The sequence below is a fragment of the Dipodomys spectabilis genome, unplaced genomic scaffold (genome assembly GCF_019054845.1).
Source record: "Dipodomys spectabilis isolate Male_0828 unplaced genomic scaffold, ASM1905484v1 ptg000024l, whole genome shotgun sequence".
Taxonomy (NCBI): Eukaryota; Metazoa; Chordata; class Mammalia; order Rodentia; family Heteromyidae; genus Dipodomys; species Dipodomys spectabilis.
In genome coordinates, this window is record NW_024870701.1 from 2,916,173 (window position 1) to 2,942,415 (window position 26,243).

The following is a 26,243-nucleotide window of genomic DNA, read 5'->3' on the forward strand; positions in this document are numbered from 1 at the left end:
GAAACATCAAGGAAAACCAGTAGTTCATATTAGTCTCCTCTGAGGCAGCAACTAGAATTCCCTTTACCAACAAGTAATTGAACCAAAGTCCCTTCCTGTTGAAAGGGGCGGTGATTAGGGCTGCAGCAGAAGGTGTCTCCTTCATCCTTTGAGCTGGCAATGATGATCTCCACAGAGGTTTTTAGTCACCACAGGGCATTATTACTCTTGCAGTGCTGGGGATGTCCAGCAGCCTTGCTCCTGCTGGACAAGTGCTCGACCTCTGAGCTCCACCCGCCCCCCACCGCCCCGGCAGATTTTTCATTTAGTCAGTAGCAATGTCTCTGGGAGGTCAGGGGCCCCACCCCCCAGAACTGCTGACCATCCTCCTTTCCATTTTCTATTTGGTGCCTGTGGAGTCCTTTCCAAAGTCCTTTGTTTTCTAGACCATTCTAATCTGAAATTCCTCTTCTTCCTTCCTTTCCCTCCTTATCTCCCCTCCCTCCTTATCTCCCTCCCTTCTTTCCTTCCTTTCTTCCTTCTTTTCCTTCTTTTCTTTTTCTTTCTTTCTTTCTTTCTTTCTTTCTTTCTTTCTTTCTTTCTTTCTTTCTTTCTTTCTTTCTTTTTTCCTTCTTTCCTTCTTTTTCTTCCTTTCTCTCACATTTCACTGTCCAGAGCTTATTTTTTTCCTGTACAATGTGCACGGGACAAGCCTAGAAAAGAATTGGGGTCATTTGGTCCCCATGTTGTTTTCAATTACTATGCACCTCACACATAGTGTTGGCCCTCCAGGGTGATTCTACTTCCCATGCTTTGTTGTTCAGTTCATAGTTGGTTACTTTTGTGTGTGTGTGTGTGTGTCTGTGTCTGTGTGTGTGTCTGCCTGTCTGTCTATTTGTCTGTTTGTCTGTCTGCCTGCCTGCCTGTCTACCTGTTCTGGGCCTTGAACTCAGGGCCTGGGTGCTGTCCTTAAGCTTTTTTGTTGTTGTTGTTGTTCAAGGCTAGCACTCTACTACTTGAGCCACAGCTTCGCTTCCAGCTTTTTTTTTTAATTTAAAGTAGTAGTTTATTGAAGATAAGCGTCTACCTGCATTGGCTTCAAACTGTGGTCCTCAGATCTCAGCCTCCTGAGTAGCTACGATTACAGGCGAGAGCCACCACGGCCAGGCACAGTTAGTTAGTTTAAAGCCTCCCACATCCTCTTAGGGCAGAGTTCACAAGACGTTTTGGAAAGTAATGTGTTAAGCAGAATAAGTGGGAATGAAGCAGTGACGTGGAGGGGGTGAACCGGAAGCAGTTAGCTCTCAAACATACACTCACACGCCATGCGCAACTGTGTGGTTGTAAAGGGTTGTAAAGATATCTTCATGAACCTCTTACCATCAAGGTATTCAGTGACTCCTTTGTCCCCTCTCTCTCTGCTCTGAAACGGAGGCAGTCCTAATTTGCCAGCGTTCTCACATTTGAGAGACTAAAGCAAATCTATCCATATCATGCTTTCTTACATATTACTAAGAATTAAAGAGGTGCCTTAAAATCCCCTATTTGCTAAGGATTCATCTAGAATATACCGAGCTAAGCATCTCCTTCCTTAAAACAGGTGGGAGGGTAGTTAATTTGCTCCTCCAGTTGCAGTGGTAATGAAGTGAGATAACCTTCACTTTGGATCTAGTTGAATAGTAGCTCTCAAAAGTTCATGGTTGGGACTTGGTGGCAGGGAGGTGGAGTTGGCAGACAGAGTCTTTAAGGGGTGGAGTCTAGCAGGAGGTTTGAGGATCTAAGGCAGAAGCCTGCCTTGCCAAAGCAGATGCACGTGTAACAGCTGATTCTTACAGCTTGTGCTTCTGCTTTTCCTGTCCAGGCCGTAAGATGGACAGCCTAGCGGTGACCCTCACCACACGGCCTGACCTAGGGAGGCTACTTAGGCTTAGACCCTCTGAATTTGTGAGCTAAGTGAACCTCTTTGCTCATAAAGTTAGCCTGTGGCTGGTATTTTAGGGTATTGAGGAAGGCCTAATATGCCATGCAAAAGTGTTTAGTACTGTGCTTGACACACAGTAAGTACTCAGGAAGGGTGCTGTTTCCTGACTCACAAGCACTTATATGCACATAGACTGTCTGCTTTTCATCTCCAAATGCCTGGGTTAAAAGTTTTATTGGTTTTATGTTGCTCATAAGCAACTGAGATCAGACACTGTCCACACACTAGGCTTTCGCGCTTAATGCCCACGTTCTTTCTTCAGCCTCCCTTTAAATACAAGGCAAGCGAACTTCTCATTTACATCAAGGCCAAGAGGGCATGGAGGCTCAAGGCTTTCTTTAGTGGGTCAGGTTTACCACAAAGCCAAACACTGGGTTCAAATCCTGGATTTACCACTTTATTCTCCTCTTACTCCTCCCCTTCCTCCCCCTCCCCTCCCTTCCCTTCCCTTCTCTTCCCTCCTCTTCCCTTTCCTTCCCTTCTCTTCCTTCCCCCTCCCTTCCTTTCCCTCCCTTCCTTCCTTTCCTTTCTTCCTTCCTTCCTTCCTTCCTTCCTTCCTTCCTTCCTTCCTTCTTTCCCCTCCTTTCATCTTCCTTTTCTCTCCTTTCCTACCTTCCTTCTGTCCTCCCTCCCTACCCCCTTTCTTTCTTTCTTTCTTTCTTTCTTTCTTTCTTTCTTTCTTTCTTTCTTTCTTTCTTTCTTTCTCTCTCTCTCTCTCTCTCTCTCTCTCTCTCTCTCTCTTTATTTCTTTTCTGGTTTTGAACCCAGATTCTGTACCTGCTAGGCAGACACCCCACCATTTGAACAATGCCCCCAAATTGAGACACAATCGTTTGTCCACACTCTCTCACTTATTTTCTATTTGAACTTAGGCAATGTGCCTGTCTTCTGGACCTATTTCCTTATTTGTAAAATGGTAATAGTCGTAACTCCTGTCTCTGGATGGTGGTGAGGAAATGAGATTGCAGATGGGGAAGTGCTTTCAACTTTCTAAAAGAAGTTGGGCACTTGTGGCTCACTCCTGCAATCCTAGATACTCGGAGGCTGAGATCAGAAGATCATAGTTCAAAACCAGCCAGGACAAGAAAGTCAGTGAGACTTTTATCACCAATTAACTACCAAACAGCTGGAAGTGGAAATGTGGCTAAAGTGGAAGAGTACAAGTCTTGAGGAAAAAAGCTTAGGGACAGCATCCAGGCCCTGAGTTCAAGCCTCACTACTAGCATTTTTAGAAAGTCATTTAGACATTGATTGCTTAAAAACATTGATTTATTTTAAGTGAGTCTCTTGCAGATAATTTTTTTCAGTCATGGGGCTTGAACTCTGGGACTGGGCGCTGTCCCTCAACTCTTCAGCTTAAGGCTAGTGCCCTACCACTTGAGCCACAGTTCCACTTCTGGTTTTCTGGTGGTTTATTGGAGATAAAAGTCTCATGAGCTGGGGCACTGGTGGCTCACGCCTATAATCCTAGCTACTCAGGAGGCTGAGATCTGAGGATCACGGTTCAAAGCTAGCCGGGGCAGAAAAGTCCATAAGACTCTTATCTCCAATAAACCACTAGAAAACCAGAGGTGGCACTGTGGCTCAAGTGGTAGAGCACTCGCCTTGAGCTGAAGAGCTGAGGGATAGCACCCAAGCCCAGAGTTCAAGTCCCACGACCAACCAAAAAAAAAAGTCTCATGAACTTTCCTGGGCTGGCTTTGAACCACAATTCTCAGATCTCAGCCTCTTGAGTAGCTAGGATTACAGGCATGAGCCGCCAGCTCTGGCAGATAATTTATCTTCACTTTATCTTTATTTCCTTATCTTCCAAAAGGTGTTCTACCTCTGAATTTAACCTCTTTAAAATAAATAAATAGATGTAAAGAAAAGGGGTGGAAGGATAACTTACCCTGGATACTTGTTGGCTGAGCCCAAGGGACAGAAAGGCATTCTTTCTCCTCATCAATAGCCTCCATTTTCGAACCTGGAAACGAAATTCAGGATTCTTCTGGACTAGTTTAAGGAGCAAATTTATTAGTTCTATAGCATCTCGGAATCCGGAGGTATTTAGGAAAACTGCATTCTTTGGATTCTGAAACCCTGGCAGTTTCTGTTTCTCCCAGCTACTTCCAACAATGCAGCTTTTGCTGACAGGGCTCTCCACGGGCCAGCGCTGTTGGTGAATTGCAAGTAAATAATGTTGGAACAAATCTGCGGTTGACACACTGTCATATTATGTTTACTGCTCCAGAGCAGGGATTTATTCTGGGGATATTGAAAAATTCCATTGCTGTTTTGGGGGGAAAGTGACAATTGCAATCACCCATAAATTAAAGTGACTGCCCTCTGTCCCATAGATAGGGTCCAAAACATTGCACATGGACTTAAGTGTCATATTCGAAATAGAACAGTACTGGAGGAAAATATATAATGTTACTAAATAAAAACAGATACCATGGATGTGAAACCTGGTTAAATTGCCAAGTTTTGCTTATAGCTAGCTTTTCTCTTCTCCTAGGATTAATAAGTGGGGAAAACAACCAGTCCAACTGAATCCTGCTTCATAGTACAGATTTTATGTTGTAATTTATGTTACCTTGTGTGGGGAAGGGGGTGTGGGTGTGTGTGGGGGTGGTGCACGGACATGCATGCACGTGTCAATACTGGGGCTCGAACTCAAGGCCTGAGTGCTGTCACTTAGCTTTTTCTGTTCATGGTTATTGCTCTACCTCTTAAGCCACAGCTTTACTTCCTGCTTTTGTTTTGGAGATAAGAGCCTCATGATATCTCTTGCCCTGCTGGCTTCAAACTGCCGTTCTCAGATCTCAGCTTCCTGAGTAGCATGGGCCACTGGGCCGAACTGGCCTAATTTTTTTGTTTTAATGGATGAATATTTAAGGGGTTGGGCATAGTGATACACTCCTGGAATCCCAGATATTCAGGAGACCAGAGCTTGAGAAAATCATGATTGAGGTCAGCCTGGGCAAAACAGTGAATAAGACTCCCATCTCAATCAATAAGCTGGGTATCCTGCCTTACTGGATTCCCAGTACTGTAATCTCATCTACTCAGGAGAGAGGTAGAAGGCTCATGGTCCAAGGCAGCCCTCAGCAAAACTGCAAGGTTCTGTCCAAAATAACTAAAGCATAAAAGTGTGGGGGGAAAGGGCATGACTCAAGTAGTAGAGCGCCTGCCTAGCAAGCATGAGAAGCTGAGTTCAACCTCCAGCACCATGTATAGCTATATCGCTCATTCTTTATAAGAAGAGCATTAGTAAATTGTAATTTTCTAGATCTCAGTACTTTCTCTCCCCTTTCCATCTCTCTCCATACCTGGGTCACTGGAAGGGTTGGCCTGGCTTTGCCAATGTTGGGTACTGGTGCAAGGTCATTTGTCATGTAGCAGGGACAAACATGTAGGTAAGAAAGACATCAACTATACTTCTTAACTTCTGCAGAAACTCCTCTCGGCTAACTCCATTGAAGTCCCAGGAACATAATGATAGAAAATAAAAAAGAATGTGAGTATGGCAGCACACACCTGTAATCCCAGTACTTGAGAAGTGAAGGAAGGAAGATCCCGAGTTCAAGGCCAGCCTGACTTACAGGCAAGACCCTGCATCAAGCAAACAAATGAAAAACACCTAGGATGCAACTCCATTCCCTATGACTATCATCAACTGCTCCTGATACCCCTCTGCAATCTTCTCAATAGCAAACATGTGCTTTGCCAGACTATTTCTCCGTGTGCAATAAGTGGATATGGGGCTGGGGGAAGACATGGCTGTAATTGTGATCGGAGAACAGTTCCTGTCATTTTCTGGTCTGATGAGTCCTTCCTAAGTCAGGGTTGGAAACTCACCAGATTTCTCTAAAGATGTTTCCAGTACTTCGCAGAGGGATATTTCCTCAGAGTGGAAAGAGCCAGACAAGTTGCTGATAATGATAGCACTGTGGCTGGCGCCATGTAACACAGGAGGGGATGGCTCCACTTGGCACTGGACTCAGGGAGACTGTGGGGAGGCCCATGTGGGCCCAATCTGGCAGGATGATTAAGATGTGACCATGAGACAGGTGCTGGTGGCTCAAGCTTATCCTGTTAGCTGAGATCTAGAGGATGAGACTTGAAGCCAGCTCCGTGAGCAAACATGGCTAGACTCTATCTCCACAATAGCTGGCCAAAAGTCAAGCTGGAGGCATGGTTCAAGTGGTAGAGTACCAGCTGGCAGTGAGCAAGCTAAGCAAGCATTAGGCCCTGAGTTCCAGCCCTAGTATTGGCCAAAAATAAAGCAGTGGCCATGAGGACAAGGTGTAGGGAAGAGAAGACTTTGAGGGAGAAGGAATAACACCCACAAAGGAGTAGATGCAAGGAAATGAAGGGCAAGTGCTCTGTGTGGTGAGTATAAGACAAGGGCATGGGGGCAGGAGGGGTGGGAGTCAGGGTGGGAAGTTGGGGGTGTCCTGGGCCCTTTGGAGTTCAGTGGGATATTTGCAGGCCCAGGATGGCAGCTGTGAGCCAGGGAGCTCAGGCAGTAGGCATCAGAGCAGTGGACTGGGGCATCCACTCTATATCTCTAGAGGAGATGTAGCTTTTTGTCGTAGATAGTTGATGAGGGCCCGCTGATAGCGGCGTGGTGAGCAGAATGCCCACAGCTTTGCTGGGCAGCCCAAGAGCTCAGGGCCGTGGCTAGGCCTTGAAGGTTCTCAGTGGTAGGGAAAAGGTGGACTGCAGTGCCACTCACAGGATGGCCTTTCTGATATCCCCATCCACTCTTCTGCCAGGCTGACCCACAGGTACTTCTGCCTTCATGTGTCCTGGCTGGCATACAGAGCTGACCAGATCCCTTTTCCTTTGTAATCTCTTCTGTTTTATTCTTCATTGCTGGGAGTACTTAACATTCCAGGAGTACTTAACATTCCTATAATCAGCAACTACTCTGAGTTGTTCCTGTTGGTTCTTTGTGGAACCCTACACTGTCAGGGATTGGACTAGAAGACATTCACATTCCATTCTGGTAAAAGACTTGTCTACATGGTGCTTACCTCCCGAGACTGAGGAAGGCTGATTAAAAGTAATGGACTGATGAATTTGGCAAAAGAAATTTCAAGACAGCATAGCATTTAGGCTGTGTATGGTTATTGGTGACTACTGACAGCCAGGTTGACAATGAGAATCAGCAGCAAAAAGCAGAGGGGAAGGATTTGAAAAGATGCCTGTTTGTGAAGTATGTACATATATACATACATATCCATATATGTATATCTGTAATACCTGTACATGCATACAGATATATAATATGTATACACATACCCATATATTATATATTATATTCAAGATTCATCAATGATGACATGTTTCTAGATGTTGCACATTCATTCTCACTGCATTATAGCATTTCAGGGCATGAATCTATCAATGTCTCTATCCATTCTATTCTTAATTGACATTTGTATTGTTTTTAATGCTCAGCTTCCAAAGTAAGGTGTCATTTTGCATTCTTAGCTCTATATGAAAGGTCTCACTGATGAATTTTGTCTGGCTTTGTTGTTTTTTTTTCTCATTTTGTAAGCTTTAATATTTTCTTCTTAGTAGTGATGAGAGTGAGCATCTTTTGGGGACACATTTTTCTTTTTCTTAATGATTCATAGGCGGTAAAGAACTCCTATGAAAACATCTGCCAAGAACACTTCCAACCTGTCCTGTTGGCTCTGTAGATGAGCTCCCTCCCATCATGCAGTGGTATCTGAGCTGGCCCTGTGTTGCTCTGATCAGCAGAACACAGTGAACGTTATGGGTGCCTGCCGAGCTCAGGCTATGGGTGTTGCATTTCCAAAAAGAAAAGAAACCCCTGGAAGCCAGTTGCCATGTGCAACTGGGAAGAGGCCATAGAGAGAGCTGTGACGGAAGGGTAGGGGCTATGCAGGGAGAGAGACCCAGGATCTGCTTGGCTTTCCAGTCTACTCCACGAAAGCCCTGGGCATTCTTGGGTGGGAAAGTCTTGGGAGTTCTAGCATAGGAAACAGAAAACGGTTGATCTGACCCTCAGTTCCTGGGCCTGAATTCTTGACCCTCAAAACCACAGGCAATAAATTTCATTGTTGTTTCTAGTCAGCGAGTTTTGGGAGGGAAGTTTGTTTTACAACAAGAGATCATATAAACAATTCATTGTGTGTGCTCTAAAGATCTTATCCCAGTATTTGCTTGTGAACCATCTTGAAATTGTTGGACTATTGTAAGTTTCAAGTTATGCTACAGGGGAACTTTAGGGGTAGTGCATTTTACACCCTACTCAAGAGATCTGTTTCTAAACTTGTTTTCTACTAAAAGTTTTAAAGCATTGCCTTTCACATTTAAATTTCTTAATTGATCTTGAGTTATAAATTCCTTCTTCTGCCTTGAGTCAGATAAGATAGGGTCTGTTTTTCTTCCCTATGGATATATATTTCAGCACCATACACTGAATAGTCTTACCAGTTCCCCGTGTATGATGGGTCTGGCTAATCCCCTAATTCTGTCTTTCTACCAGTACTATATTGTTATTATTTTCTAAAAAAAAAAATTTGTGCTGGTCTTGGGGCTTGAATCCAGGGCTTACACATTATCCCTGAGCTTTTGTGCTCAAGGCTAGCACTCTACCATTTGAGCTATAGATCTGCTTCCAGCTTTTGTGAGTTTTATAGATGTTCCTTCCCTGGGCAAGCTTTGAACAGTGATCCTCAGATCTCAGCCCCTTGATTACCTAGGATTACAGGTGTGAGCCACCAGCACCTGGCTTCTGCATACTGTGTGTGTGTGTGTGTGTGTGTGTGTGTGTGTGTGTGTGTGTGTGTGTGTGTGTGTGATGTCAGTTCTGGGCTTGAACTCAGGGGCTGGATGCTGCCCCTGAGATTTTTTTATTTTCCTTAAAGTTAGCACTATACCACTTGAGCCATAACTCTACTTTCAGTGTGTGTGTGTGTGTGTGTGTGTGTGTGTGTGTGTGTGTGTGTGTGTGTGTGTGTGTGTGTGTGTGTGCATATCTTAATCTTTATCAGATGAAGGAAATTTTCTTCAAATTAGTTGGTTGGTATTCATTATATAATTATAAATGGCTATTGAATTCTATTGAAGTGTTTATATTTATCTAGAAGGTAACATTTGTTCTTAAACTGTTATTTGATTTTTGCCAGGTGCCAGTGGCTCACACCTATAATCCTAGCTACTCAGGAGGCTGACATGACATCTGAGGATCTCAGTTCAAAGCCAGCCAGACTTTCAAAGGAAAGTCTGTGAGACTCTTATCTCCAATTAACTACCAAAAAAATTGAAATATAGCTGTAGTTTAAGTGGTACAGTGCTGTCTTTGAACAAAAAAGCTCAGGGACAGCGTCAGGCGCTGAGTTCAAGCCCCAGGACTGGCACAAATGTGTGTGTGTGTGTGTGAGTGTGTGTGTGTGTGTATATATGTATATATATACATATATATATATTTGATTTTTAAAATATTAATCATATATTGTTAGAATAAACCTAACTTGGTCTTAATGTATTTTTATGTATTACTGATTATAGTTTTCTAATATTTTAGAATTTGTACATTGATGCTCATAATTAGCCTGTGCTTTTCCTTTCTTCTATCAATTTGGTCAAGTTTTGTGTTAAGGTTAAGCTAGTGTTATAATACGGATTTTAGAATATTCTCCTTTTGCATAATTTGAAAATATTCCAGAATTATAATTACTTAACTCTTGAATGTTTGGTTGGATTTACAATAGAATAATAAGTTGGGATTTTGTTTAAGGGAAAAGTGTTAATTACTTTAGTAATGTTTTTGAACTGGGCTTCTTTATTTCTTCTGTGTGTGTGTGTGTGTGTGTGTGTGTGTGTATGTGTGTGTGTGTGTATACATACACACATGCATGCTCTTGTATTGGGTCTTGAACTCTAGCTCTTGCTTTGTTTCTTTATTCAGACCTAGAGTTCTACCACTTGAACCACAGCTCCACTTTTGGCTTTTTGCTAGTTAATTGGAGATAAGTGTTTCATGGACTTTCCTGCTTGGGCTGGCTTTGAACCATGATCCTCAGATCTCAGTTTCCCGACTAGCTAGGATTACAGCCACCAGCACCTGGTTCATCAGATTTAAAAATCTTTGATTTTCAACTCTATTTGCATAGACTAAATAAACAAAACAATAACAAAAAAGCAAACCTAGGAATCAACCAAAGATGTAAGAGATCTTTAAAAATATGAAGAAAGAAATCAAAGAAGATACCAGGAAATGAAAAGCCCTTCCATGTTCATGTATAGATAGAATCAATATTGTGATAATGGCCATACTGCCAAAAATGATATACAAATTCAATGCAATCTCTATCAAAATCCCAGTGACATTCTTTACCAAGATAGAGAAACAAATCCAAAACTTCATATGGGACAACAAATGACCTAGAAAAGCCAAAGCAATTCTAGGAAAAAAACAAACAAACAGAAATCAAAAATCAAAACCAATGTAGGTGGTATCACAGTACCAGACCTTAAACTCTGCCACACGCTGTGACTCAAGTGGTAGAGTGCTTGCCTTTAGCTGAAGAGCTGAGGGACAGCACCCAGGCCCAGAGTTCAAGCCCCACGACCGGACCAAAATAAAACAAAACAAAACAAAACTCTGCCACAGAGCCACAATAGCAAAAGCATTTTGGTATTGGTACAAAAATAGATCTGAAGATCAATGGAATAGTTTAGAAGACCCAGAAATAAAACTATACACTTAGTGGCTAATATTTGGAGCCAAAGACATACAATGGGAAAAAAAATGGCCTCTCTATCAATTGGTGTTGAGAAAACTGGGCAGCCATATGCAGAAAACTAAAAGTGGATCCCTGCTTGTCACCATGCACTAATATCAATTCAAAGTGGATCAAAGACTTCAACATCATACCCCAAACTCTGAAACTACTGTAAGAGAAAGTAGGAGAAACATTAAAACTTATAGATATAGGTAGAAACTTCTTGAATAGAATCCAAAGGATACAAGATAAGAAAGACACTTGACAAGTGGAATTACATCAAAATAAAAATTTTCTGCACAGCTAAGGACATAGTTACTTAACTAGAAAGACAGTCAACAAACTGGGAAGAGATCTTTACCAATTGGTAAAGATCTTTACCAGCATTATATCAGGCAAAGGCCTAATATCCAATATATACGGGAGCTCAATAAACTGACCTCTCCCAAACCTAATACATCAAGGGAACTAAGGAGAGACTTTTCAGAAGAAGAGATGAGAATGGCAAAGAAACACATGAGGAAATGCTCATCATCTCTGGCTATAAAGTAAATGTAAATGAAAACAACTCTGAGATTCCATCCAATTCCACTAAGATTGGCCAATATTGTGAATTTGAACAACAAATGTTGACGGGGATGTGGGAGAAAAGGAGCCCTACTGTACTCTTGGTGGGTTTGTAAACTAATACAACCACTCTGGAAAGCAGTCTGGAGGTTCCTCAAAGAACTAAACATAGATTCCCTATGACCTAGCCATACCACTCCTAGGCATCTATCCTGAATATCATGAGCCAGAATATGATGACACTTGCACATCCACGTTCATTGCTGCACTATTCAAAATAGCCAAGATATGGAAACAACCTAGGTGCCCCACAATAGATGAGTGGATCCAAAATAGATGGTTCCTATACACAATGGAATTTACATAGCCATTAGAAAGAATAAAATAATGTCATTTGTGGGGAAAAGGATGGTTCTAGAACAAATCATGTTAACTGAGGTAAGCCAAGCTCAGAGAGTTCTATATACCCACCCACTACGAGACCAAAAGAGGATTCTCTTAGGAGAGAAACACAAAGGCACAATACCTATGTGCCTCTTTGTATTTATGTAAAATTATATACACACTGAAATGAGTTCCAAGATATGGAAATAAGAGATTTCTTTTTTTCCTTTTTTCTTAGTTTTTAGGTTTTAATGATTCTGTCTTCTTTGCTGTATATATGGTATATTCAAGTGTACATCCTTGGAAGGGTGGGGGGGAGGAGAACTTGAGGGAAAGCAGGTGAAAAAGTACAGCAGTGGAGCTCACTAGACACTGATGAAAATAAACTATACAACTTGTGGGTGGAGACAGGAAGAGAGGCTGGGAGAGAAAGAGGTAACAGAAGAACACTATATGAAAAGACATGGACTCATTACCTGACTCATGCAATTGTAATCCCTCTCTCTCACACACCTGTATGCATGCATGTACACACCCTCTGTACCCATCACCACCCCCTCCCCTTGTTCACAGCCCATACAACATGCTGGGGATGCAACCCAGGGCTTCAAATATGCCAATCTGAGCTACACCCCTAGCTCCCTTCATATACTTCGGATAAATGGTACAAAATTCACTGACGTTCTTCATTCATATGAGGTAGAAAATAATTTTCTAATATTTCAAATCTACACAGGCAGATAAAAGAATTCTAATAAGTGAAGGGTGTCTTTTGTGCAAGAAAGTTACATAATGATGAAAGTTATAGTGATGGTCTTCTTTCTAGTTTCTTATCTCTAAAACATGGTGGAATGTTCCATGCTTCAGTTCAGCTGATATTTCCTAGAGCCTAGGAGTGGGTGAGTACTTCATTGTGCATAACTTTAGTCAGAATGGTTAATGTCTTAAGATCGAGATAGTAGAGCTTTAAATACATTTAACATTATTGCCGGGGCTGGGTGCCAGCGGCTCATGCCTGCAATCCTAGCTACTCAGGAGGCTGAGATCTGAGGATCGTGGTTCAAAGCCAGGGTAGGCAGAAAAGTCCACAAGACTCTTATCTCCAATTAACTACAGAAAACCAGAAGTGGCTCTGTGGCTCAAAGTGGTAGAGCACTAGCTTTGGGCTGAGGAGCTCAGGGAGGACAGTGCCCAGGCCCTGAATTCAAGCTCCACAACTGACCAAAAAAAAAAAAAAAATTGCCAGGCACTGGTGGCTTTGTGCCTATAATTCTAATACTCAGGAGGCTGAAGTCTGAGTATCACAGTTTGAAGTCAGCCTGGGCAGGAAAATATATGAGAATCTTAGAAGTGGAGCTATTACTCAAGTAGTAGGGCACCACCAGCCTTGAGCAAAAAAAACTAAGCAAGAGCAAGAGGCCCTGAGTTCAAGTCCCCCAGTGCTCTCTCTCATACACACACACTCACACACTAGTATCTAGTCAAGTAGAGAACTGAGACAGGGATATCTACTGTGTCTGGTTTGAGCAAAGGACTTAATTAATTGCCTTTCTCTATGGACTGTGACAGCTCACACATTATCTACACATTTAGTATAGTGCTTGTACATAGTAGGTGCTAAATGTTTTTGGCAAGAAGGGAGGTGGAAAAATGACAGGCAGAAGGAAGAAAAGGAGAAAGAAAATTATGTGTGTTCTTATCGGGTATCTAAGTTAAAAGTTGCTTCGGTCAGTTCAACTCTGACCTTGTTTAAAGCTTTTCAGTGCTTATTTTTCAATAAGTCCAGTCCAGCTCATAAAGATTCCTGGGATGAATATATATATATATATTCTATCCAGGGGATAGAAGAACTTGTGAGTTCTAATTTCATGAGTCCCAAGGCTACTATTAATTGCCTGTGGCTTAGAAAATATTCCTTGGCCTTTGATGTTATTCTTTATCTTTAAAAAAATAGATAGAAACCAGCAGAGGTCTAGAAGGGTGAAATGAGGATAAGATATGGTTAGTATTGCTTCTCTATTTACTCAGAAGTAGAAAAGAAAGCAGAGCAAAGAAATGGCTACCAATATCCGGAGAACACCTTGTGTTCGTGTTGGGGGGGGGGGGTGACATGTTTGTCATGCCAGCTTGTTTAATCAATGGCTCTGGCCCAGTTACACGCTTACCTGCAGTGAGACCCCAGTAATACTTTTCTAGAATCATCCCCACTGTGAACGCTTGCTGTGAAAGTATTTAAATAATTAAAAACATTCCTCTTTCAAAGGAGTCTCCTTCTGACAGTGGAATCCATAACTTCTGTGGCTTTTCTTTTCAAAACATTTAGATGAAAGAGATGGTTGTACCCAAACCTTTTTTTTTTTTTAATGAAACTAAACTTTGTTCAAACCCTTATAAGAGTCTTAATCATCACAAATGAGGGTACCTGGGTTTCTTATCTAGGGGGGTGGGTGAGCAGGGAATGTAAAGTATTCTTCCACGGGGAATAAATGATGTAAGCATGCAGGAGAAGGTGTTGGTGGGTTTCATTTAGATCTGCAAGGGTTGTTTTTGTTTATACAGGAAGTCCCTGGTCAGGAAGTCTCTGAAGACCAGTGAGGAAGGCAACTGCAGGGCCTGAGTGTATACAAACCACACACACACACACACACACACACACACACACACACACACTCAGCCACCAGGTCTTCCTCATTGTGGAAAGAACACAACCCAAAGAAAGGTTTTGAGATTTCAAATGAGAGAAGAAGGTCAAGAAAGATATGATGTCCAAGTGAGAAAAACACCATCTCCCCCACCCCCCCCCACACACATCCCCCCCCATTGGAAATGGCTCTATCAGCAACAGCTTCTGGGATTGAAGTGATTGGAATTCACTCCTACAGGTCCGGAGGCCTGAGGTCCTTTCCAGATGAAAGAACCCTGCTGTGGGTTTTCAGTGCTTCTGATGAGATTAACATGCCAGTGTTCTGTCCAAGGGAGCAGGCACCATCTCTGGTAATGTTTTGTCCCCCACAGTGAAGGCAAAATGATATGGCAAAGAGGGAGTGTTGTCATGGCAACAGAAAGAGGTAGGGTGGTCACCAGGAAACCTGGAAAAGGAAATCTGTGCCGGGAGGAATTCTGACTCCTGTGACAGGTTGTTCCTGAGGCAGCGCAGAAAAGGCAACTCAAGGAAGATCTCAGCCGGGCCCTGGTGGCTCACACCTGGAATCCGAGCCATTCAGGCCCTTGAGATGGGAGGAGCTCAATTCTAAGACAACCCCAGGCAGGAAAGTCCATGCGACTTTCTAACCACCAAAAAGCCAGAAGTGGAGGCATGACTCAAGTCTAGTGTACTAGCCCTAATGAAAAAAGCTAAGGGATAGTGCCTAGGCCCTGAGTTCAAGCCCCAATATAGGCACAAAACAAAACAAAACAAAAAGATCTCAACTCTGACCTCTTCTTCTTCTTCTTCTTTCTTCTTCTCCTTCTCCTCCTCCTCCTCCTCCTCCTCTTCCTCCTCCTCCTCCTCCTCTTCTTCCTCCTCCTCCTCTTCTTTGTCAGCTTAGGAGGAAAGGCAAGCACACTGGCTATCAGAATGGAGAGATGTATCATGCATTGGTAAGTCAGTTGTCTCAAGTTTGATTAGTGCAGACATTCCTGGCTTCAACATCCTGAATGAACTGATTAAAGTCCTGGATCCAAAGATAAAATCTGAGGCCCAGCTTTCAGGCTTCAGTGACCCTACAACCTCAGCTATGGATAAGGTCACAAATGGCCTAGAGGGTTGCCAGGCAGGACTCCATCTGCCTCAGGTGACCAGGGAGAATCTTAGGGGTGATGGTTAAAAAACCCTGTGTTAAATGCTTAAATAGGGAGACAGGTTGACCCATTGTACCAATGAGATGTACAAGACACTATGTTGAAAACAAACTTTACAATTTAGGTGGGGAGAGTGTAGTTGTGGAGGTGGGAGGGAAGGGATGGTAGGGGAAAAACAAAGGAGGAGGCAACAATTCGTGATAGGAAATACTCATTATCTTGCTCATGTAACTGTAACCCCTCTGTACAGTATTTTTGCAAAAAAAAAAAGTATAGACCAGGTGGGGGAGGGGGGAGAGAGGGGAGGGATGGGAAGGAAGAGGAAGGGGAAACAAAGGAGGAGGCAACAATGCTTGATAAGAAATGTGCTCATTACCTTGATCATGTAATTGTAAACCCTCTGTACGGTATTTTCACAATTAAAAAACAGCAACAACAACAACAACAACAACCATATTAAAAAACAAACAAACCCTGTGTTACCCTTTTCTGACCTTGGAATTCACCCCACTTTCATTAGTCAATATTTACTAATGTCTCACTTTTCTGCTTGTGAAGTCTTCCACATATATCATTTCATTTGACCGATGTACATCTGAACAAGGCAGAGTCTGGTGGTGTGTGTCCATAATCCCAGCTATTTGGAAGGCTGAGATTGGGAGAATTGAGGCTTGAGACCAGCCAGTACAAAAAGTAAGATCCTATCTCAACAACCAAGCAGGCGTGATAAGGGCTGGGGATGTGGCTCAAATGGTAGAGCACCTACCCAGCATGCAGAAGGCTAATACCACCAAATAAAGTAAGTCTGAGTATCAGACTCTCATGATGAGGAAAATGAGGGTCAGAGACATGAGGGGCATTGATCCACTCAGCCAATTAGGCAATAATGCTGGCCTGTGTGCCCAGACACTCCTGCCTTCCCTTCCGGTGTATTGGTGATACCTTACGCCATTGTAGACAAACTTTTCTCTCCCCTCTCTCCTCTCCCATTCCAGGATATCATTAGGACAGTTGGGGTTTTCATTGTTTGTTGCTGTTGTTGTTGTTTTCTGACAGATCTCACTTTGTGCTGCCTGCCTGGGTTGCTTTTGTATGAGTGAAGTGTCTCAAAGGTGGTCTAGGTGACTTAGATGGCAATGGAAGGTTCTAGGTCCACTAAGAGACAAGTTCTAAAGAGTAGCCTGAGGTCCAGCACTTTACCAATCTCCTTCTCTGGTATTCCTTTTTTCTGCCCCTTGCCTCCCACAAGTGCACAAACAAGCGTGTTCTTGGCACGCTGCCTCATCTTTTATCTTTAACCTGAGCATTTGTCTTCCTGTAACTTGGCTCAGGGCAGGGAAGTTTCTAAGATGGCACTAGGCTGATCGTGGCATTATGTATGGTTGGTTTGTTTCCAGAACACAGGGCCTTGTGCTTGGTAGCCACACCCTGAGTTTTTGTTTTGGCTGTGATTTTCATTTTCCTAATGATTAGAGATGCTTAGCATCTTGTGTATTTACCAACCATCTGTATGTATTTCTTATGAAAGATCTATTGAAATCCTTTGCCAATTTTTAATTGATTTTGCTTTTTGTGGTTTTTATAGAAATATATAAAAAAATATATATTAAAAGTATCCACCCTTTATCAGATACATGATTCACTAAAATTTTCTCCATTCTGTGAGGTTTTTGTTTTATTCTTTGATAGTGTCTTTAGATGAACAAAAAAAAATTTTTTTTTTTTTTGGGTCCAGTCATGGGGCCTGAACTCTGGGCCTGGGCCCTGTCCCTCAGCTCTTCAGCTCAAGTCTAGCTCTCTACCACTTGAGCCACAGCGCCACTTCTGGCTTTTTTTTTCTTTTTGCTTATGTGGTGCTGAGGAATCGAACCCAGGGCCTCTGGCATGCAAGGCATGCGCTCTACCACTGAGCCACCTTCCCAGCCCCAGATGAACAAAAATTTTTAACTTTTGTTTTTTTTTTTCCAGAACTAGGGATTGAACCCAGAATTTTATGTTCATTAAACAAGTACTCTACCACTGAGCTACATCTCCAGTCCTATTTTACTTTTATTTTGAGGATTGGTCTTGCTATGTTACCCAAGCTGGACTTGAAACAACATTCTTCCTGTCTCCGTCTTCCTAAGGAGCTAGTATTAAAAGCATGTGTTGCTATGCCCAGCAAAAGTTTTTAATTTTAATGAAGTACAATTATCCATTCTTTTCTTTCATTGGCTATATTTCTGTATACAAGAAACTAATGTAAAAGCTAATGGCATAAGTTTTCCATTTATGTTTTCTTTTACAAAAATTTTAAGCTTTAGACTGATATATTTTCAGTTAATATATTTTAATTATATGTTATATAGTTAGAATTATATACAGTTAATATATTTTGAGTTAATATATTTGAGTTTATATGGTGCTAGGAAAGAGTCTACTATAAGAGTGTGTGTGTGTGTGTGTGTGTGTGTGTGTGTGTGTGTGTGTGTGTGTGCTTGTTAATTCTGGGGCTTGAACTCAATATTCCCACCCGTCCCTTCCTTTCCCACCCCTTCCCGAACTTTTCTTAATTTTGTAGGATATACATTGAATTCTTGAGTGCATTCTCCCCCTCGTCTCCTCTTCATTCCTCTACCCCTTTCCTATCCCACCCCTTTTGAGCACCATGGCATAGTCCCTGAACTTTTTGCTCAAGTGTAGAATGCTACCACTTCAGCCAAAGCTCCACTCGGGCTTTTTGGTGGTTAAGAGAGATAAGAGATAAGAGTCTCACAGACATTCCTGCCTGGCTGGCCCTGAGTCCTCAGATATCAGCCTCCTGAGTAGCTAGGATTACAGATAGGAGCCAGTGGCACCTGGCAAGAGTTTTTTTTTTAAAAGTAAGAGATGTCTTTTGATGCAAATTTTACTTTGGAAAGTGTTATTTAAACACCTCTACTTTTCTAAGATTTCTGCTTATGTTCTCTGGCTTTAAATAACTTTATGTTCATTTTCACTCTTTAAACATTTCCAATAAGCCTTGTATTTATGAAAAAGTATTTTTAATTTTATTTTATATGTTTTGGGGGTTCTGGGGTTTGAACTGAGGGTCTTGGGTGGCAAGCTGAATGTTTCATGTCTCCAACTGTTTTTGCTTAGTTAGGGAGGCCTGTATTACAAATCTCTCTCTCTTCCCCACTCCCCTCCTCCCCCAGTCTTGCTTGCTCTCTTTCTTTCTCTTGTTTTACCAGTGCCTATATTTGACCTCAGGGCCTTGCACTTGCTCAGCTTGCTTGCTCAGCTACAGCTCTACCATTTGAGCCAGGCCTACAGATCAACTTTTTGCTGGCTATTTTTGGAGATAGAGTCTTGAGGGCTTTCCTTCCCTGGGAGGGCTTTGAATCTTGATGCACTGAATCTCAGGCTTCGCAGGATTATAGGCATGAGCTGCTGGCACATAGCTTGCTATACTCCTATTTCCATTATTTATATAGCAGAGATGGCAGGTTCCTGCCACTGTGCCAGACATTTTATTAATTAGATGAAAGGTCCCAAGTTTTGCATGGGCTGGCTTCAGACCTGGATCCTCAGATTTCAGTGACCTGAGTAGCTAGGATTACAAGTGGGAACTATTAGCACCGGGCTAGTAAAATGCATCTTAACCAGTGTTACCTCTTCCATCATTCTTCTCCTCCCGTTTATTCTACGCCACGGTCTCATCAAGTTTCCTAGCTCCATTTTCATGTTGTAAGGTCCGCTCCTGGATGGCGAGCAGACTCCACCCTCCTCCCAGCAAAGTCTCCACCCAGTACCTGCATTACCTAGGCAACTGGCACACCTGGAAGAGGTCACATCTGCATCCGCTGAGATCACATCTGAATTTGATGTGGCCACACCTTTCTCCACCCATACCCTAGATAAGGCCTAGACCAGGCCCAGACGCTCTCTTTTTCTAGCTGTCCTCTCTTTTCTAGCTCTCTCTTCTCTTTTTTAGCTGTTTTCTCTCTCTTTCCCAGCTCTCTCTCTTTCCCAGGCCTTTCCCAGCCGCATGGAGGGCCAACATGGCCTGGTGCCAGCCAGAATGATGACTAAACCTACCCCTTACCTGAATACCACATGCGTGGTGCTGTTCTTACTCGGCTACCTCTTTTTAAAAACCTAACACATGTATGCACATTAAACCTTATAATGGTATTCACCCACCATTCCTCTCTTCATTCATCTATTCTCAATATTTGACTTGTTTTTCCCCCAGTGGTAGGGCTTGAACTCAGGGCATGGCTTTTTTGGCTCAAGGCTAGCACTCTACCACTTTGAACCACAGCCTCACTTCTGGTTTTCTGGTGGGTAATTAGAGATAAGAGTCTCACCAACTTTCCTATCCAGGCTGGCTTCAAACTGTGAACCTCAGATCTCAGCCTCCTGAGTATCTAGGAGTACAGATGTGGGCCAATAGCTGATATTTGACTTGGTACTTGGCGTACCTAATTCAACATGTTCTCCACTTCTATCTATTTTCCTGCCAATAACATTTTATTGTTCTTTATGGCTGTGTAAGATCCCATGGAATATATGTCCCATATCTTCTTTATTAGTTTTTTTTTGGGGGGGGGGGATCTGGTCGTGGGGCCTGAACTTTGGGCCTGGGCGCTGTCCCTCAGCTCTTCAGCTCAAGGCTAGTGCTCTACCACTTGAGCCACAGTGCCACTTCCAGCTTTTTTCTTTTTGCTTATGTGGTGCTAAGGAATCGAACCCAGGGCCTCATGCATGCAAGGCAAGCACTCTACCACTGAGCCACCTTCCCAGCCCCTTAGTTTTTATTTATTATCTTTAAGTAGTTGTACAAAGGAGTTGCCATTTAACAAAGCAGTTTATTATGGATGAAATGAATCTTGATCAATGTCATCCCTTTCAACATTCCCGCCCATCCCTTCCCTACCCACCCCTTCCCGTACTTTTCTTAATTTTGTAGGATGTACATTGAATTCTTGACTGCATTCTCCCCCTCTTCTCTTCATTCATCCACCTCTCTCCTCTTGACCTTACCCCACCCCTTTTGAGCACCCATTTCCTAGTACTTACTTTGTTGACCTTTGACTTGCATTTCTAAGGATTACACTATTTGAGTTCTCCCTTGAATCTGCCATATTTCAGTTAATATATTTATAGATACTTGCATACCACCTAATGTATTTACTTTTAAGTGTATAAGCTACTTCTGCCTTCCACATATGAGGGTATACATGCAACTTTTGTACCCTATCTTCTTTATCCCTTCATCTTCTTTTAAGCACTTGGATGATTCCAGAGTTAGCAATTGTAAGCACTGCTGCAATTAAAAAAAAAAAAACAAGCAAGCAAGAAAACAAACAAGCTAAAACACTTATCTGAGCACTGTGTCTCATACTTACATAATCTTAGCTACTCAGGCTGCTGAGTTATGAAGGATTTCAGTTAGAGGCCAGCCTGGCAAAAAGTTAATGATAAAATTTTGCTAGACTCCCATCTCCCAAATAACTAGTAAAAAGCAGGGCTGGAGTTGTGGCTCAAGTGGTAGAGTGCCAGCTTAGCAAATATGAGGCCCAAGTACCACCAAAAAAAAAAAATCCCCAAACCCACCCATTATTGAGTAGCAAACTATTGACAGTAACTTTGAAAATATTTTATAAGAATAATATGTGACTCGGGGCTGGGAGGATGGCTCAGTGGTAGAGTGCTTGCCTTGCATGCATGAGGCTCAGGGTTCGATTCCCCAGCACCACATAAGCAAAAAATTTAAAAAAAGCCGGAAGTGGCGCTGTGGCTCAAGTGGTAGAGCACTATCCTTGAGCTGAAGAGCTGAGGGACAGTGCCCAGGCCCAGAGTTCAGGCCCCACGACCGGACCCCCCCCCCCAAAAAAAAAAAACAAAAAATAATATGTGACTCATCTTTACATCAAAGCATTCTCTTTTCAAATAGTTTGCTCCAAGAAAATTAATGATATGGAAGACTTAATATAATCTCTTCTAATAAGATCAACCTCAATAAAGACATCTTTTTTCCTCCCTCTTTTTAATCCTGGTACCAGGGCTTGAACTCAGAGCCTTGAGCTCTTGCTCAGCTTTCTTGCTTACAGCAAGAAACCTAAAATCTTTACTTCCCCTCCAGCCCAACTCATGCACATGAATGGATTGCTTCTAGGTGATGGAGAAATGGAGGTGTGGGAGGACGACAGGTAAAAGTTGTGTCTGACTTTTGGTTTTCCTGTCCTGCCTCTCCATCTTGGACAGTTATCACTAAATACCATGGAATGTTGGGGAATGAGCCCCAGTCCCCTGACCCTCGGCTCTCTGCGATTCTCTTGTTGGCACCACCACTCTCTCCCACGAATCACTCAAGCCCATTTCCCCTCAGCCTGAAGCAGCTTGCTGAGAGCACATCCATTTTCTTTACATTCTCATAGTAAACAGGGCAGCCATTTTTTATTTCTTTGGAAGCACTTCTTTGGGGACTCACTAGGGAAGCACCTTTTTGGGGACTCACTGAAATTGCTCCTGGGCTCAATGCCTTCTTCAGTACTGAGATGCATTCAGAAATTGCTAGAAACTCTTGTAGGGAGAAGAATTTCTGGCAGGACCTACATCTAGGACTTTGGCTGTCTATAGATAGGACAAAATAGTCACAAGCCCTCTTTACAGCCTTCCTGTGAAGCTCATGAACAAAAACCTCTGTGGGACACTGTACAGAGGCGAGAGGACTACTAGGTATGTGCTCAGCTTACTTGGAGAATCACAGCAGCTATGCAAGTATGGTATTGTCACCCACACAGATGTCACTTGCTTCGCCAGAGAACTCAAGTGTGTTTAAATAGTTTGTGTTTGTACAGTCATCTAAACTTCAGGCAGTCTGTTTCCTCATGTTAGCATTTCCTCAACCCCTCCTGGCCCTTGTCTTGTGCCAGGATCTGCTAGGACATGGCAGCACTGTTTCCCCAGATCAATACTGACAGTCCTCTGGCTGAAAAAAAAAAAGATTTTCTTATTTCAACTTGCTCACTTGGCAGAAAGGCCAGTTCAAATAGAAAAGAGAGAAAAAGGCATAAAGAAAGCGGACAGGGAGAGAACGGTTCTCTAATGAATCGAGATATCCATATCACTACTTCATCTTTTTAGCCCTAAAACAGCACAAGGTCCCTCCATACACTGACATTTGAGAATAGAGAATATAAATCTTGCAATATCATGGGGGAATGAGGAAATTATTGAAGTAAAACCAAGTCTAAAATAAGTTGGAGTCTTAATTATTGCTCTTGCACTGTGAATGTGCTCCAGAGGATTAAATACTTGAGTGACACAGAAATCTTTCTGGTCAGGTGCCTTTCTCAAATATAAAGAAGAATGTTTAAAGCTGTTATTATCTATCTATATGGAGATAACTTGCTTGTCTCGGCCCCCCCGCCCCGCCCCAGGAAAAACAATGTAATGTGAGGAATATATCACAAGCACAGACTCGCCTCCCATTCATACATTGGGCACTGAATGTCCGCTACACATGAAGTGATAAGCTAGGGGACCTCCAAGGGGGATAGGTCAGTTCAGGCTGGGGGCTTAGGAATGGACTGGGCAGGGAAGAAAGACAGGATGGTGGGCCATGCCCCAGTAGCTCATGCCTGTTATGTCAGGAGGTTGAGAGCTGAGGATCTGAGTTCAAAGTCAATCTGGGAAGGAGAGTCCATGAGATTCTTATATCCAATTAACCACATAAAGCTAGAAGTGGAACTGTGGCTCAAATGATGGAGTACTAGCCTCCATCAAAAAAGCTTAGGGACAGTGCTCAAGCCTTGAGTTCAAGCCCTAGTACTGTCACCACAAAAAGAGAAAGAAAAGGAAGAAAGAGAGAAGGAGCAGTAGGAGCTTGGCATTAAAAAAGGGATGGAAAGCCAGATGCTACTAGCTAATGCCTATAATTGTAGCAACTCAGGATATCTGAGGCTTAATGTTCATAGGCAGCCCAGTCAGGAAAGTCTAGGAGACTGTTATCTCCAATAAACTACCAAAGGAAAGAAAAAAGAAAGCAGAGTTGTCGCTCAAGTGGTAGACAGCTAGCCTTGAGCAGTAGAGCCCAGACACAGCACCCAAGACCCTGAGTTCACACACACACACACACACACACACACACACACACACACACACACACACACACACACACACACAAAGTAAGAGAGAGAGGAAAGGAGGAAAAAGAACGGAAAAAGAAATGGAATCAACAGGAAGAAAAGTTGATAAGAAAGAGCTTTAAAGGTAGGGCAGTTTTTCTGAGAAGCCCTGTTGTAAGGCAAAAGATTGTGCCTTTATTCTGCACATTGGCCAGTCAGTAGATCAGAGTGACTTAGGATCTTTGTTTTTTAGTAAGGTAGAAATCTTGGGACTAGTATGTAGTTGAATTGAGAGCTTCAGCCACTCTCTCTCCTAGAAGGTAGGAGAGTGAACCTCTGTCCTAAAGAGTGATTTTGACAGCCCATGAGAACATCTACTGTACAAAACAGCCCGGGCACAGGGCTCTCATCTGTGCCAAGAGTCCTAGTTTGAAAGGAGAGATACTAGGTTGATCCTAACCAGACAGTAGCCAGGAACTGGCCTGGGACAGCACTGCCTCCCAAGTGGCAGAGATGTGAACATGGGATTGAGCATTTGGGAAGCAAGGAGGTTAGGAACCAGCGGGACTCCTACTCTTGGATGGACTCAGGTGCTACCACGTGGGCTACAGGTTAAAGATTCAGAATGAAACAAACCCAAAGTGGGGTGGGATGGGCAGTACAGAGGCACTACTGCTCTCTAAAGATGGTTGGGAGCAGGGAAAAAAAAGAAAGGAAAGAAAGAAAGAGAGGGAGGGAGGGAAGGAAAGAAGGAAGGAAAAAGTGGTGGAGGAAGCCTGTTCAATGCTGGAGAAATGGTCTGTCATGGCAGGCTCCAGGTACAGAACAGCAGAGGGTAGAGAAAGCCACACCAGCGTAGCCACGTGCCTGGGTTGATGGTTATGTGAAAGTGTCTGCTAAGGACTATGGAACAAAAGTGCAGTTGTCCAAGGAATTTGGGGTTGCAAGATATTATTTGCAGGAAGCCACTGTAGGTTTTTAAGTGAAAACATATCTCTACTCCTATGCCATCTTTCTCCAAAACAATGTGTGGTTCTTGTGAGTACTGAGGATAGAAGGCAGTGTAACATGAAAAACATTGAGAAAATGTTGTTTTTATGCCAGTCCTGGGGCTTGAACTCAAAGCCTGGAGGGACTTTCTTTTAGCTTTTTCACTCAAGGCTGGTTGGTGCTCTACCACTTGAGCCAGTTTTACTTCTGGCTTTTTGTTGATTGGTAGGAGATTAGAATCTCATGGACTTTCCTGCCTGGCTTGGTTTTAAACCATTATCTTCAGCCTACTGAGTAACTAAGATTATAGGCGGAAGCCACTGATGCCTGGCCCTTAGGAAACATTGTATGTGCTCTATGGAGTGAGATGGAGGCCAGACAACATTCCTAGTTTAGGAAGTGTATTTGATGAAGCATTATTTACAATCGTATTCCCTAAATGCATTTTTAAGTCTTCTCTCAGTAAAGTTTTCTATCAGCATGAAAAAAAAAGTCACAAGAGTATTACCAAAAGAGGAACTGGGCTCAGTTGCTCACACTTATAATCCTGGCTACTCAGGAGGCTAAAATTGAGAGGGTGGTAATTTAAGGCCAGACTGGCAAAATGTTAGTGAGACTCTCAAGCAATAAAAGAATGTGTGTGTGTGTGTGTGTGTGTGTGTGTGTGTGTGCGTGCTTGTCCTGGGGCTAGGACTCAGCATCTAGGGTCTAGGCACTGTCCTTAAGTCTTTTTTGCCCAAAGCTAGCACTCTACCACTTGAGCCATAACTCTGCTTACAGCTTTTTGGTGATTAATTGGAGGTAAGAATATCATGGACTTTCCTGTCCACGCTGGGTTGAACCTGGATCCTCAGAGCTCAGCCTCCCCTGTAACTAGAATTATATCTGCATGTGTGTGTGTGTGTGTGTGTGTGTGTGTGTGTGTGTGTGTGTGTGTGTGTGTGTGTGTGTGTGTGTGTGTGGCGCGTGCACATGCACAAGCTCATACTGGGGCTCAAATTTGGGCCTCATGCTCTAGCTTGGCTTTTTTTGCTCAATGCTGGAATTCTACCCTCTTGAGCAACAGCTCCTCTTCCAGGATTTTGCTGTTTGGGTGGAGAAAAGATTCTCATAGATTTGTTTGCGTGGGCTGGCTTCAAACTTCAGTCCTCAGATCTCAGCCTCCTGCGTGGTTAGGAAGACAGACCCCCAGCCTGGAAAGATCTTGCATGCTATAAGAGGACCCATTCTTGAAGGGGTCAGGGCAAGGTTCTGCATGGGTTGGTAAGAAGGGCAGAGTGAGCATGTGAGGCAAGCAACACTGCGTGAGCTGATGCATCAGGGAGCATCTGAGTCATTTATGGATAAGACCAAAGGGTTTAAAGCAGAATTCTTTCTTTTATTTTTCTTTTTTTATTGTCAAGGTGACACACAGAGGAGCAGAATTGTTTCTTTGTGTCAACACTAACAAGTCAGATCTGGTTCGCTCCATGCTTTTCCACTGAGAAGGGGAGGAGGAATAGTCTGTGTAGTTCCTGCTGTGAGTGGAGATCTATTGGGTGCTTTCTATATTTTGTCTCATTTCATAGTCATAACAACTGTCATTGCAAAGAAAAAAAACATTGGTCCAGGTGATTTTCTTCAGGTCACCCTGCTAGCAAGTGTTGGGGCAAGGATCTGAACCTAAACTCTTCTGGCCTCCAAACTCAAACTCTC